Genomic DNA, 9,602 nt, shown 5'->3' with positions numbered 1-9,602 from the left:
TTTTAACTTTTCCCTCAAAGCAAAAGGGGGAAAAAGACCCCACAAGGCAACCTCGATCCTAAAAGCATTTCTTTTAACCTTTAAAATAACAAAGATCTTGAATGCCTCTCCTGATGCCTTTTCCATTATTTTAGGGATGAAAGCTTCAAGTTCTGTGGGAGAGCAATTCCCAGATTCTTAAAAAAAGTATGGGTGGAGCATGTAAGGGCATCTTTACCCCCATAATTCATATCATGATCTGAATCTACAGCCCCTCAAGTAAAAGCTTCACTACTGGTTTTGTACGCACAGGCCACATGCTCTGTAACACCAGTATGATCAACAAATCTAGGAATTTGTGTTTTACAAATTTCAAACTGTGAAAAACGAGGTTCACTCTTAGTAAAATTTTAAGGAAAGTTTAATAAAAGGGACAATTAGGAGACAATAGCAAAAAGGGTATTACAGTTGGGTGCTTTGGCAGAGATCCAAAGGCACACCTCTACAGCCAAAAGATCGTCTTTAAAAGTACATCTCTTATTCCATATTCATCACAATCATGCATGATTCATAAATTCTTTGGAGTTTCTGTGTATCATCCCATCAGCCTTATCTTCCTCCTTGGCTCCATTACGTCTCTGCTCCCTCCATAAATTCTTCTCTCTGGTTTTGGGTCTTCTTCTTCTCTGATAAGATACTCCAGGAATGTGAAGGCTTTCTCTGCCCATCTTTTTTAAATTGACTACATAAACAATGGACATTCTATATCACGTTTTACATTACAGAACCTAGGTAAAGTTTTTCTAACATTAAGGAACATGGAAAAAACCAACATCACAATACATTCATAACAATCATGTAACATGTGAAAAGCCAACATCACAATACATTCATAACAATACCTCCCTTTTCCTTTTTTTACAGATCATTTGGCTTGAGCTGTATCCCTTGTTTTCTAGCCTTTATTATTTGCTCATTTTTTTCACAAACCAATCTTGCTTCTTCAAAGGGGTCTTTGATATCATTTTGCTTCTTTAACACTATGATCTTTTGTGCCGTTCCAGATGTAGCCAATTTTGGTTCCACAGGCATTGGTACTATTTGCATGCCTTGGACCACAGTAGATATTAATCGAATGAAACAGGGGATCAGGCAAGGGAGAAATATCAAGCCTGCGGTGGCACATAAAAGGAAGAAGCCTCACTTCTTCTACCATTCTATTCCCAATACATTATCCCACCAGCTAAGTTTTAGTGCGGATTTATTTCTGCAGGCCTGGGCCCTAGGGTATATCACCGTGTCCTGCAGCCATAGGGAGGAGGACGAGAGAAGATCCAGCAGGCAGGAATTGTGCAGCAAGATTGATTTATTTAATTATTTTACAAACTCTTTTATAGACTTTTTTCTTCATAGTCTAATTGGACAAAGGATCAGCCACCCCTTGGGGGTGATTGGCTAAAATCCTAAAACATCCATTGTCAAAATATTTTTCTACTATACCATAAACAAGACTTTTCAAGGTTGCAGGTGGCTTGGGTGTTTACATTCCCTGCTACCTCTTCTGTGAGAGAGAAAAGTTTCTCACGGACTTAGAAAATAGCAAGAAAATCCTCGCTAACAGCATTTTTGTATCTACAATTCCCCCTTTTTGTTTTATAAGATAACAACTCTACTATTAATCCTAAATAGAAATTTACATCAGTTATTAATTCTAAATATGTCCTTAAGGCTTTAACTATCTGACTCCATAACAAGAAATTTAAAGTTCAGTCTCTGCTTGTGGAAGGATCATCCCAGTCTCTGCTTGTAGAAGGACCATCTGCCTGACGGTCAACATCTTGGTCATCATCAGAAGAGTCATTAGGCTGATGATCTACATTCTGGTCGCCATTTGGATGGTTGGCATTCCGGCCATCATTTGGAGGTTGCCTGTTCTGCCTCTGGTGCCGTAGGTCAGGGCGAACGCATTTTGCAGGTAGCCACCGTACCCCAGTATCTGTGGAAACGCAAGCATACCCACGACCCCAAACGATAAGCTCATGTGGGCCTTCCCACTGGTTAGTGAGTAAATTCCGCACCCAGACTTTTGCCCGGGGCAGCTGTCTCTCGCCTGCAGACTGCAATGAGATAAAATGATTCAGAATAACAGGATTCTTCGAATTTTGTGGTACTGTAAGGTGATTAATTGTATACAAAGCTTTTGCTAGTTGGCCTCAGTAACCAAATTCAAAGGTTCCTGTGAGAATCATTGAAAAGCCATGGTAACAGCCCTTAATTCAACTAACTGAGCAGAGTCTGACTCAGACTGGTGTGTTAATCAACCACTGCAAAGGCAGTGTAGGATACTGTGCGCCCTTACGCACAGTGGCCCCTGCTAAAAATTTGTCCCAATCTGTACACCCCAAGTTGCCAACATATCCCATCCCCAAAGGTTAAGGGAAGTGGTAGCAACATAAGGCCTAATCGTAGCTGGGTGCCCCTCTGGGTCCTTCACCACCACAAGCCGTTCCCTTAAATAGCTCTGTGTAGTTCCTCCTACTCCTGCGATGGCCGATCCCACCGGGGCTAAAGGCCATGAGGGAGGCCACGCAGAGAAGGAGATGATAGTTACATCAGCACCTGTATCAATCAAACCTCGAAGCTGAGTCTGGGGCAGACGGGTATTCAGCAGGATCAGGGTACATGTCATCTGTGGCCTTTGGTCAGAGATGTCTGCAGTCCAGAAGGCCTGCGGAAGTCCCGTAGATCCACTGCCGTTATCTTCATGAGTTTGTTGTTCTATCCTGGGGACACAAGACTTAAAAGGCACTAATTTAGCAAGGCAGGTCTTTTCAGGAATAGTTACAGGGGGTTTTTGCATGGAGACTATAGCGCAAATCTGACCTTTAAAGTCAGCATCAAGAACTCCTGAGTGCACTAAGATTCCTTGATAGGCAACGTCAGGTTTTCCCACCAGCATTGCACTGGATCCCTGGGCTCAGGGTCCATATGCGTCCAAGGGAACCTTATAAGTACTGCTAGAGCCTAAGACGACTGCGGCTGCGGTATGGACATCAAACCCGTCTGATCCCTGGGTGCTGTCTGATCCCTGGGTGCCGTCTCTAGGGCGGCTGGGTAGGCCTGTGCCTGTACCTGTGCCACTCTCTGGGGGAGCGACTGCATCGGAGAGCAATTCCCCCTCCTTGCACCACGGCGGAACTTTTCCCAACAAAGGCCGACCATCGGCATGAGTCTGGGATCTACAACAGTCCGAGCAATGCCCTGGCCTGCCAACACCTCTTGCACTGGGGGATCGGTGTGTTCTCTTCTCGGCTCGGCTTAGGCCGCTTCTGTTTGTTCGCCTGTTTTGGTTGCTTTGGTTCACGACCAGAAGATGCGTGAACAGGCTGCAGGAACGCAGCCAAAGCAGACCTTTTCTGGTTCCCAGATCCCACCTTAGCACAGGCTTCGACCATGTCTGTTACCTCAGGATCCCCTGGTAAGGCATCTATGATTTTTCTGCACTCTTCATTTGCGTTATCTCTCACTAACTGCTTTAACAACATCTGTCTTAACCCGTCATCCTCAACCTGCTTCTCGAGAGAAGCAGCGACTTTCTCTACAAAAGAGAGGAATGACTCTGATTTCCCTTGAACTATTTCAGTATATCGCTTTCTAGGCGCAGACAACTCTATGGTTTTCAACAGGGCAGCCATGCTGACCTGTTGAGCTTGCTGCAGGACACTAGAGGACAAGGTACCCTGTAGACTGGGATCAGAGAAGGGACCAGTCCCCATCAAAGCATCCATTCCTGCTGTCTGTCTAGGATCAGCAGCAGGGAGCTGCATATTCCCTAATGCAGCCTTGTTGGCCAGCTTTCTCCAGGTTTTCTCAAAAACTGTAAATTGTACAGGTTGAAATAGAATTTGACCTAAGTGTCTGATATCAAATGGAGAAAGCAAATCTGTATTTATCACCCTTATTATCTGCATAACCTCAGCAGAACCTAGTCCATATTGTGCTACCTTGGATTGGAGGTCCTGGGCAACTTTCCAAGCAATTACCTCATGCTTATCATGCTTGCCTGGATTTGGGAGAGCCTTATACACTGGGAAAGCTTGGATCTCCCCTTTTGGGGAGTCACTACCATCCTGAACTTCTGGCACAGCCTGTGGAAGAAGTGTAAAAGCTCCCCGGTTACGCCCAGAATCCTCAGTTCTATTTGGCATTCCAAGTGTTTCCAATAACCTCCAGTCACCCTCCTCCAATGCTTGCATCTTAACTGACTCTAAGAAGCGACTGTAGTGGGTCGGACGCACTGTTACCGTGCAGTCCTGAAAGGTCCAGGGGCGAGACCGGCGCAGCCTTTTTCCTCGCCTGACAGCCTGGGGCCAGAACCTCATCTGCCTCACTGCCTGACGATGAATCATCAGGCAAAGGCAACTCTGAGGTGCTGGGAGTGAAAAGGAATGGACGGGGAGAGGCACTTTGGCTAAGTTCGCTAGAGCCAGAACAGACAGTACAGACTGCAGTTGTCTGCGCTGCAGTTTGGACAGCAGCTTCTTTACAGGGTGCCGTCTTGGCCAGTTCCGACCGAGCCGGTACTGGAGCTGCTGCTGCCGTCTCTGGGGCTACAGCCGCGCTCAGCGTCGCGCTTGTCTCTCACACCACAGCCACATTTGGCGCGGTCGCTGCCGAAACCGCTCCTGTTTTGCGCTCCCCGGCTGCGTTCGGCGCCACTGCTGGCCCGTGCTCCACGGCCGTGCCCGGCGCCGCTGCCCCCGGCCGCTGCTCCGCAGCTGCCGCCGCTTCCGGGTTTTCCCGTGGCAGTGCTGGTTCCGGGTTTGGAGCCGCGTCTCCCGCAGGCGGCGCGGGCGGCGCTGGCGGTGCGGGCTTGGCGCACCCTGCGCGGTGGGATGCCTCAGGCATCCGCTGCAGTAGCAAGCTGAACAGGTCCTCCACCCTTCGGGATAGGTTCGGTAACTGTCAGCAAAGGCAGATGCTGTATTAAAAGGTCGATGGCTCCGTTCTGCAACTGCGCAGAACAGTCCAGCGCCAAGGAGGGCAGCGGACCACACCCAGGGAGTCTAGGGGCAGGCACGCCCAGCGCTACACCGGCTAAAAAGTTAGATCCAGGTGCATACGCAACCGAGCTAGGAGCTGCTCTGGGGATCCAGTTCGCTAAGCCGCTAATTCACGGCCCTGGATAAGCCGTGGCCGTCGCTGAGCTGAACGGCAAGGCAGGCTGTGCGCCCTCCTGCTGCCCCGACCCCCCCGCCTCTGCCAGCGCGGGGTCCCTGGGGGCCGCGGAGTCCTGCGATTGTGCAGGGTGAGCCGGCGCAGGCTCTGCCTGTGGAGCCGGGGGGGTTTTTCCGAATCCACCATCATTTGCCCCGGAAGCCCAGTCAGCGGAGTCCCCCCCGAACATTCCTCCGTCACTCATCACCGAAATAGGCGAGCCAGCCCTGCTATCACAGTCAAGGTCTGTCAGCAGAATAAATAACAAACGCCAGGTTTTGTATAATTCTAACGCTGCTGGGTCCCCAGACGGGAGCTCGTGTCAGACAGCACAGCTGAGTTCCTGCCATAAGGCAAAGTCCAGGGCAGTATCTCTGTCCATGGAAATCCCTTTTAAGGTAGCCCAGTCTAATAATTCCCGAACTGAGTTTTCAGGAATGGAGGTGTGCAATATGCTAAACACACCTTTCCAGACCAGTACCACAGCGTCAGTTTGTGAGCTGCTGTTCGCCATTTCTCAGTCCTGTCGGACCTCCCGGTCCCGGGGGGGAAGGGGAACAGTGTACCTCTAGAGAAATTCAGCTTGGCTCGCAGCGTGCAGGACACGTCAGAAAGTGCAGATCACGTCGGGCAGCACCAAATATTACCGCAGGCCTGGTTCCTACGGTATATCACCGTGTCCCGCAGCCATAGGGAGGAGGACGAGAGAAGATCCAGCAGGCAGGAATTGTGCAGCAAGATTGATTTATTTAATTATTTTACAAACTCTTTTATAGACTTTTTTCTTCATAGTCTAATTGGACAAAGGATCAGCCACCCCTTGGGGGTGATTGGCTAAAATCCTAAAACATCCATTGTCAAAATATTTTTCTACTATACCATAAACAAGACTTTTCAAGGTTGCAGGTGGCTTGGGTGTTTACATTCCCTGCTACCTCTTCTGTGAGAGAGAAAAGTTTCTCACGGACTTAGAAAATAGCAAGAAAATCCTTGCTAGCAGCATTTTTGTATCTACACGGATTCCCACTTTTGGACCGGTACATGGGTTATTTTTCTGATATTTTTGGCTATATCTAGGATGGCATCCCCATGGTCATCTATCTTCAAACAACAGTCTGATGTATTAAATTTTCCACAAACCCCTCCTTCTTCAGCCAATAGATAGTCTAAAGCCAGCCACCGCAGCTCTTGTTTGGCTTTGTTGGCTAGCTAGTAATTCCAATGCCTGACCAGTTTGGTTCATTATTATTTCTACAACTGCTTGGAGTCTTATAATCCGATTCAGCATGTAAATTGGGGTTCGATACCCCCAACTCCCATCTTGTGCCCAGGCGGCTGGCCCGTATGTTTCAATTATGCGCTCAGTGGGCCATCCCTCGTCTCCCCATTTTTGAGATCCTCCAATCAATTCTCTTTTATTCCTTTTCAGATCCTCATACACTGGTATTCCTAGTTGATCTCCGTCTGGCTCTGGTAAAAGAAAGAATCCTGGGTGTATGATTCCCAGGGTATGATTCCCAACTTCCTTTCCACCGAGAGGGGAGCTTTGCATATGCCCTTTTTCAAAATATCCAAAATAGGCCATCTGGTGCCTTCCAGTAATCAAATTTTTGTTGATTTATATTTTCTCAAAATTCTAAAGTCTGGGATCCCAAAAATAAGGATTTTTGCTTGTATCATTGCATTGAAAAAGTTTGACCTTATTATTGTACTTACAATTCTTTTCCTTTGTTTTTTCCCGAGTCCAGTACAGAGCTGGTTTCTCGGGGACACACCATGTAAAAGTTCTATTACTGACCTTATATCTCCTACAGGGAGTATTTCCTACTTTGTTAAGGAAATTGTTTCCGGTACACCAGAGACACTCCTCTCCTATCACTGTTGAACTCAGTACCCACCCTTCTGGTCTGTTTTCTCCCCTTATCCTTGTCCGATTCCACTTAAGGAGTTCTGTTGGGTTTAAGCTACTGCCTTCCCTTGGCCATTCCGCTGTCATCAGAGGCCCTCCACAGACCCAACAGTTGGTTACATTAAGCTCTTTACCTATCCTTTCCCCTAACTCCACAAACAGGCATGGCTGTGTCAGTATCCCCAGAGGGAAGAGACAAAAAAGGAGTGACAGATAAAGGAATAACAGAGGTCTGATATGGCCGATACCTCCACCTCCCATGCCTATGGGGTTGCTACCCACAGCAGGGGTATGTGATCTTCTTGGTGGCAGGTACAGTGGTCATTGGGCCTTGCCCTCTATTTCCTTGTCACTTCCTCTTCGTTAATTTCCAGGCAAATTGCTTTTGATCCTTCTTAATCGTAGCTTCCCACCATTCCTCAGGTATCTCCCATTCAACAGGCACTAGTAAGTCCCATCCACAAAGCAAGGTTACTGTTTCAGCTGTTCTTTGCTCTACCTGGATGGGGAATAGATTTGGCATTCGACACTTCATGCAATGAAAGTGTCATTTTAGTGAACTACAATACCAATTGTAGGTTCTGGGTGTGGGTTCGGTCTGGACCGGGCGTAGACGGTCGGTGACGAGAGATCTCTATAGTCTGATCTTGGAACATGCGGTTTATTGCAAAGGGCGTAGGTATAGGGGCACTGCTCAGAGCTGCAGCTGGCAGCTCTGAGCAGGCCCAAGAGAGCAAGAGAGTAAGCGGGTAAGTAACGAGAGAGAGAGAGCGAGAGGAATGAGAGTGAAGAAGAAGTAGTAAGAGTGTGTAAGAGTGGAATGGTGAAGTCTTGGTTACAATACAATAAATCATCTTCTGTACTGAATATTCTAATTGTCACTAACCAATCTAATACAAGATACAAATCCTATAGCATTTACATACAGCCTATAAGAGTTCTTATATTACCATAGAGTGTTACATCTTAACTTCTAAAAACTACTCTTTGGACCCCTTCTGCTGAGCTAGTAGGGTCTGCTCTGACCCTTGGACCTGCCTGCAAGCAGAGGGTATTGTTCAATCAAGAGGGGATTACCTTCAGTCGGCCATACCATTGTTTTCCAGTTGTTCAGTAACTAAGATTTGGTATTTCAAAAGTGGCTTTCATTTCGATGTCGCCTGTAGTTTTCATATTCCCAAAATCTTTTGTCAGGCAATTTCCTGTTTCATCTTCCCCAACATCTCCCCCGTTCTGATGAACAATTAAGATATTAGACATAGTCCTACTCTTTATTTTTTGCACACACTGAAGTATACAAGGTACTGCTACTAAAACTATAGTTATTACTACTAGAATAATCAAGCCTATTTGACAGAGTTCCCTTAGCCAAGGTGCAAAGCTCCAACCATCAAACAAACTGTCTAGCCAAGACGGGTCATTTGTTGTAATTTGGTTAGCTAGGTCCCTTAGGTTTTGTAACTGTTTGTGAATGGAAACAGAATGATCAGATAAGTTCATACAGCATAATCCTTCAAAATCTTCACAGCCATGCCCATGTGCTAATAAAAGATAATCAATGGCAGCTCTATTTTGTAAAGTGGCATGTCTGACTGCCTCTTCATCGGTTAACAAGTCACTGATCATAGTAGAGGTGGCATTTACCTCCTTGCTGAGCCAACATCCCAACTTGTTTAACTGTTTTAATGCAATTGAGGAACTTAACTGAGGAAGAAAAATGCTCGCAACAATTGATTTTTCAGAGTTCCAAGGGTGAAAGTCACTATCACAGTCGCTCTCATACTGATGTCCCCAGGAAGATCTAATCTTTCTGTTTTTCTTTTTGATTACTTCTTTGACACTGGGAGCAATAATTGTAAGTTGTCCCAGAGCACAAGGGCCACCATCTATTTTTGAAGGTATACCTTGCCAGGCTCTGTCTCCACAGATGAGCCAAATTCCTCTAGGGAATCGAATAGGAAGTTTGTTAAAACGATCTGCATGAGGTTCGTCATATATAAGAAGCTTAGCTTGATTGCACCAAGAAGTTACATTGCTATAAGCTGGGTGATATGGGGTAATGTTTAAATGAGGACCGTTTTCTCCTAGAAAGTGAAAGAAATAGCAGGTATCCATAGTTAACGAGCCTAGGATTTCTAGCTCTTGAAGGTCAGATTTATCAATTTTAGAATTATCAATATAAGTTTGGTGTTTATGGCTGGTAGTTGGAGATACTTGATGATCGTCGTATGGCCAGTACTTATCAAGAGTAACATTATCAAAACCTTCTGGTAAAGGTATTCCAACTAAACAGGTTGAAAAAGGTTTGTCAGGGCTTGTGTCAGATAGACAGATGGTATCGGAGCCTGCAGATTTGGCTAAGGCAACCCAGACATTTGTCTTTGGTTGATTTACAGGTAAAGCTTCACTACAAAAACTAAAACATAAGAATAAAAGCAACATGCACGCGCGCAGATGAGAAAACTCCATTATTTTCTTGAGCTGTTTTTGGCAGATC

This window comes from Corvus hawaiiensis, chromosome 18, assembly GCF_020740725.1.
Source record: "Corvus hawaiiensis isolate bCorHaw1 chromosome 18, bCorHaw1.pri.cur, whole genome shotgun sequence".
Taxonomy (NCBI): domain Eukaryota; kingdom Metazoa; phylum Chordata; class Aves; order Passeriformes; family Corvidae; genus Corvus; species Corvus hawaiiensis.
This window is presented reverse-complemented; position numbering follows the sequence as displayed.